Source organism: Cavia porcellus, unplaced genomic scaffold (genome assembly GCF_034190915.1).
Source record: "Cavia porcellus strain 051 isolate PalLab524CR breed Dunkin Hartley unplaced genomic scaffold, mCavPor4.1 scaffold_4, whole genome shotgun sequence".
NCBI classification, from domain to species: domain Eukaryota; kingdom Metazoa; phylum Chordata; class Mammalia; order Rodentia; family Caviidae; genus Cavia; species Cavia porcellus.
The window spans coordinates 36,656,044-36,662,152 of record NW_026947487.1 but is presented as its reverse complement, the minus strand read 5'-3'; positions in this window follow the sequence as shown (position 1 = coordinate 36,662,152).

Below are 6,109 nucleotides of genomic sequence, written 5' to 3'. Positions count from 1 at the left end.
TGTCAATTGCAGTCCGTTCCTACTTCAACCATGCAAATTTTCAGCAGAGGCACAGATTTTTGCATATTTAGAAATGTATTAAAGTGGTCACAGATGGAATAAAAAGTACTACTTCAAACCACTCCAACATTTTATTGAGAGCATTGGTATTGCGGTATTCGTTCTATAGATGAAAATTTTAGATTAATCCTGTTCACACTTTGAAGGCTTTTCCAGATTATTTGATGTAATGTTTTCCAAATCTTTGTGACAGTAAAGGACGCAGCATATTTTCACAAGCATTTAATGATGTAACCCTTTTTTAAGAAACAATTCAAGTCGATGTTCTGCATATTCTAATAGGAAGTGATGTTCTTACAACATACATTACGTTTTGAAAAAATTACAAGCTAAAAACATTCTTTCCATTTTTTTTTTTTTTTTTTGTCTTTTTCATTTTTATCGGTACCAGGGATTGAACTCATGACTACATGCTTGCAAGGCAGGCGCTTATGTTGCTGAGCTAAATCCCCAGCCCCCAGTCTTTCAATTTTTAATACTGCTTACTTACTCCCATTAGTACTTCTAAATTTTCATTTTTATGAAAATAACAAAGGACAAATTTACATGTACAGATATATACAGATATTTTTGTTTGTATCAGTCTTTGTTACTGTTCTTGAACAAACATGTCTTTCTGCACATTTGCCCCCAAAATTCTTGGGATTGATTTTCACACAAATTTCAGGCCAAATATAAACTATGCTTTGCTAAATATTATCAGAAAAATGTGTATGACCTTGTGTCTAATATCATTAGAATATATAAAAAAATAAAATGAGTGCAGGAAATATTAGTACATTTTAAGTTTAACTTAGCACCATTAAGCTAAATGCATCTTTTGTATGATGTCATTTCCTTTCCACAAGAATTCTAAGGTAAGGATATCATTACCTTCATGTCACAGATGAAAAGCCTTAAGAGTGCCTTCGGTTAAGTAATTTGACATTGAGTTCCTAGCAAGCATCAAAACAGGAAGAAAACTGAGTCTAAATTGACCTAAAGCCCACATTCCTTCATAATCAGGGTTTTGTCTCTCATCAGCTATCTCTGTGCAATGTTGTGAGTGAAAAATGTTTTATTTACTGGACCTCGTGGTAAATAAGGTGTCTTAGATATAAAAATGTATGGGAAAAATTCTTAGGAAAAAAATAAAGGAAATCTGCTGCTTGATCCACCATTTTTAGTTTAAGCAAAGTGTTTTCCTTTTGCCTCCATCCTTTGCCTGAGGAGAATTTTCAGTGTATGAGTTGGAGCTAGGATGGAGAAGATATGAACATTGAGTCATCATTCTATGAGATATGGAGCATCCTTTTTACAAAATTAGATGTCAGCCACGGATCATTGCCAAAACCTTGGCAGGTCTCATTCCCCACCCTATCTACTGTGACAGCTGCTGTAGGATACTCACAGAGACTTAAATTTCCCCCGAAGCTTAGAACAGAAGTGACAGATGAGTGGAAGAGACTCACCCCAGGAGTTTAATTGTGATGTTGGTCAATGAACAAGTCCTTCCAAAAAATCAGACCAGCATGAAGAATATACTCTGTACATATTCCCAGTAAAGAGAAGGCAGTGCTTTATCCATGCCATGAGGCTAATTGACTCCCATGCAAATTACTTTCATTGATAATATTTTTTACAGGTTAATGGTATTTTTAAACATAAAAATATAATTTCTCATTGGCCAAGTATGCTAAGCATTCTTAATTATGATATCTTAAAATGAAAAGTTTTCCAACTAGTATTTCCCAAATCTCCATTTTACCTTTCTTTCACTAACAAAACCCTCAAAATACTCCTAAGTCCACTGAGTTTTTCTTCCAGTCTCAATACTTTTTGTTATTTTTCCTCCTACCACTTTTCCAAAACTAGAGCTTTTAAAATCTCAATTCACCAGAGACCCACTAATTAACAAATTCAGTGGCCTCTTCTAAGTCCTTATCCTACTGGTCCTCTCCACAGCAATCAAAATCACAGACCACTTGTTCTGCCTTGAAAAGCTCTTATAACTGGGAGAAGAAAATGAAAGTCTCTTCCCCATAGAGAGATTGGGGAGAAGAATGACTCTTGGCTGAGAATTTAATCAAGTACTTACAAGAAGTAATTTCAAAGCTTCCACCTGGTCTTCGTGTACCAAGGGTAGCAGGTTGTAAGAGATGTATGGTTCAACATTAGCCCATTTTTTATTCCAGGTAGACCTGAAATAGCACATCTGAAATGTGAATGGGGGCGTGAGAAACTGCAGCACTGCATAATAATGAGACCATGCTAGTAGCTTCATTACACTTATGTGAACTCGTGAATTATGAGACAGTTAGGGAAGTGTCAGCTTTTTGTTTAAAGTTGGCACTCTCCTGAAAGCGTTATGCATCTATATGAGTGCATATAAGAAAGACAAACAGAGGCTGACTTAGAAACAGAGATAAACGTACTCAACAGTTAACTGAAAAAAGTGGAATAACCAAGGGTTTGTAATCACATCTGACTTTTGAGAAATAACAGAACATTCAAAATTAGAGTGACCAGAGCAACTCCCTGATTGCATGAAGAATTTCTGCAATAAACAGGCACTCCTACATGTTCTATGCAGGTCTAATGTTATTCTAGTCTGAATTTGACTAGAGTAGTGATATTAAATCTGAGGAATTGACTTCCATAAATTAGATGTAGAAGCAGAAAATGCTGTGCAAAACAGTGTAAAAAACAATGGGAACATCATCAAGTGTTTTCAGTATGTTTTATTTATAGACCTATTTCTCCTTCATCAATTTTTCAACTCTGAATATTAGCATTCTTTCTATTTTCCTTTAACATCACTGAATCTCACAGAGGGACTGTTGCATAATTAGTAAGTGCTTAGTAAATATTTTTTAATAATTGAACTATACATACAGATATGTATGAAAAGTTAATCATGCATTAGATAATATATCAACTAATGAAGTTAATATATAACAAAGCATTAAGTGACAAATTCAGACATAGAAAATTGAGTACACATTGTGTCATTTCTCTAACATCAATAAATAGTAAACTAATGGAAAGATGTTAGAAAAAGAAAAACCATCATGTTGGAGATGAGGAAGATTAAAGAAAGGGAAAAGGAGGATGGGGAGGTAAAAGAGGGTTGAAGGTAAATAAAATTAGCAAGATATCATATTTATAAGTGCCAATTCCCCACAACTGTTATATGTAACTATTCTAGTATGCACAATTGAGATAAAAGTAAAATGCAGTTTGGAAATAATTATTACTACACATACAAAGAATCATTTCATAACCTACTGTAAGTGTTGTAATTCTTTTTGATAACATTGACAGTACAAGGAGAAATAGAGCTAAATTAAGACCTATAAATAACAATAACAAAGAGCCCAAAATTTGTTTTTCCTGTGTTTTGTTTTGTTTTGTTATTCTGTCTAACAGAAAGGACAGATATACATATATAGGCTTATACATGCCCAGATTTCTAAAGAGTTTACAAGACTGGATTTTATTATGTGTGATGGTATCAACAGTTACTTAGAAGAAAATGAGACATTATGGTAGCCACTGCTGATTTCCTATCTTGTTTTGAAGTCCAATAATGCTTTTATTCTTTGTTTTGACTCGTATTGTTCTGTTTTCTACTATTTGATTTCAATATGTGTAAAGATATGGACAGCTATTTTGAAGAGAACAAGAGACATTATGGTAGCCATTGTTGATTTCCCTGCTGTCTGGTTTTGAAGGCCTGTAAGGCTTTCATTCTTTTGTTGTGATCAGTTTTACGCTATTTTTTAAAAATTCATTTTGTGTGAAGATATTGACAACTATTTCCAAGAAAACAAGAGACATTATGGTAGCCACTGTTGATTCCTTGTTGTCTTGTTTTGAAATCCTGCGTCGCGTGCATTGTTTTGTTCTGATCTGAAAGTAAAAAAAGTAAAAAATAAAAATAAACTAACACGTATTAAATGCCTATAAAATTTTACATATGTTTCATGCATTATTTCATGAATTGTGAATAAATACCTCAGGCTTAGGTATTTTAATTCCAGTGAGCGTTTAAAGATTCAATCTAATTGCCAGGGATTTAGCTCAGTGGCATAAGTGCCTGCCTGGCAAGTGAGAGGTCATGAGTTTGATCCTTGGTACCAATAAATAAATAAATAAATAAATAAATAAATAAAGATTCAATCCAAAATTGAATTATGAGTAGCTATTCTCAGGAAACTAAACCACATTTCAATTTCCTTGAAATCACCAGTTCGTTCTAGCTACAGAGCAATGCTGGACAGGTCCCTGACAGCAGTCCTCTTCAAGAAGCAAAGCATTCTCATGCATCATCAGTATTTCTTTAATCTCAGAATGGAAGAGAACTGTTCAGTAACAAGTTTTACTGTTATTGCACAGCCCCAAATCACAAAACTGGAATATCTGTAGGTGTAGTAGAAGACTTATAAGGGGAAGATGCCTAGGATTTGAGCTCAACTATGTGCTACTTTCAAATAAAATTCAGTATTATCAACTTAATACTAAAATTTGCAAAAAGTGCTATACATCTTTAACTAATGTCAGATGTTACCAAAAGATGAAACTCAGGAAACATTAAATAAAATTCAAAATATTCCGAAAGATAATACTACATGAAAAATGATTCCTGTACTTTCATTCCAGGCTTGCCAAGACAAGATTTGCCAGTTTCCTATTTGGTCGTCATTGTGAACTTGAAGATATACATATTCATAAGCGTTATTTTTCATCATAGCACTATAGAACAAAAAATAAAGTATGTACTTTCAGGGACAAAATCAAAGTATATTTTAGTTCTAAAAGGTAATATTAATATTCTTTAAAATTTGTATTGATAACTATTTTACAAAAAAAAAAAACCCTACCAAGTTAAATAGAGCCTTAAAATGATTGCATTAAGTAAAATAAATAAAAAAAAAATGAAATTCAGTATAAATAATGGTGAAGAAAATAAAGCAGTGCAAATTTGCCAAACTATACAGCAGTTGTTTTATACCAAGAATGCCATTGATGCTGTAATTTTGTCTGTCAAGTCCTTGATTGTTTGCCACAAAGAGCTGGTGATTGCCAAATTAGATATGGCCATTTCAGACTTCTTATACTTACATTAAATGAGTAAATAAAAGTATAACCACATAGGAGTAATTAGACTGCTATGATAGACTGTAAAAATATACATGCTGGATGAATAATATGGGTGTTCCTTTCTGCTTATATATCCCATCTGCCTTTGATCTTGCCCATATTCTACATGTACTCAGTCCTCAGCCTTAGGGATAGTAGCAGCAGAGGCCCTAGGCTGAGTTGCTTCTGACTTGGGTTAAACAACTGTGAGCACCTACATGAGACTGGAGGGGAGAAGAGGGTGATCTTTCTGTTCTCCTTTACTTTTGGGTTGTAGTTTTAGGTGGAGCTGTTCCAGCCCCACATCAAGTGCTAGAGAGTTCCTTTGCTACTGGTTCAAGTGTTCCAGGAAAGCTGTAACAATAAAAAAATTTTCTGTTTTTTTTTTTTTTTTCCCCACTTCAGTTCTACAAATAATGGCTTGTTGTAGTCAGAGGTTGTGAAGGGAACAATTTGAATCAGGACACAGAATTTATAACATTACTTATGATAGCCACTCAGAGTTTAACACAAGAAAGTGCAGGAAATCTATTCACAAAACTAACAACCCGGAATATTCAGCCAAGGGTCTGGATCCCACAGCAATGTCCTGCATGAATCCAGATGAAGACCTAAACCCATTACAATACTTCCCATGAGTTCAACTGGAAGTCTAGTGCCTACCAGAAGCACTTATGCCGGTCTGTTTTACAGATCTGCACTAGGAAAGCCCAAATGTCAGCGGTGGAAGCTAGAAAGTCTTTGCCAGCAAGGTGAATAAGCTGTTCTGGTAGGTTGAGGGTTCTATATTGGAGCTGAGAAGTCACACTAATAATAAAGTCCAGGGCTGTCCTGAAAAGCATCACAGTCATCCTTAGCCATGGAGGCCCCGAGCTCCTCTGACAATAAACACAGGCAAGTACATGCCAGAAAGCCAGTGTGTCCTGGA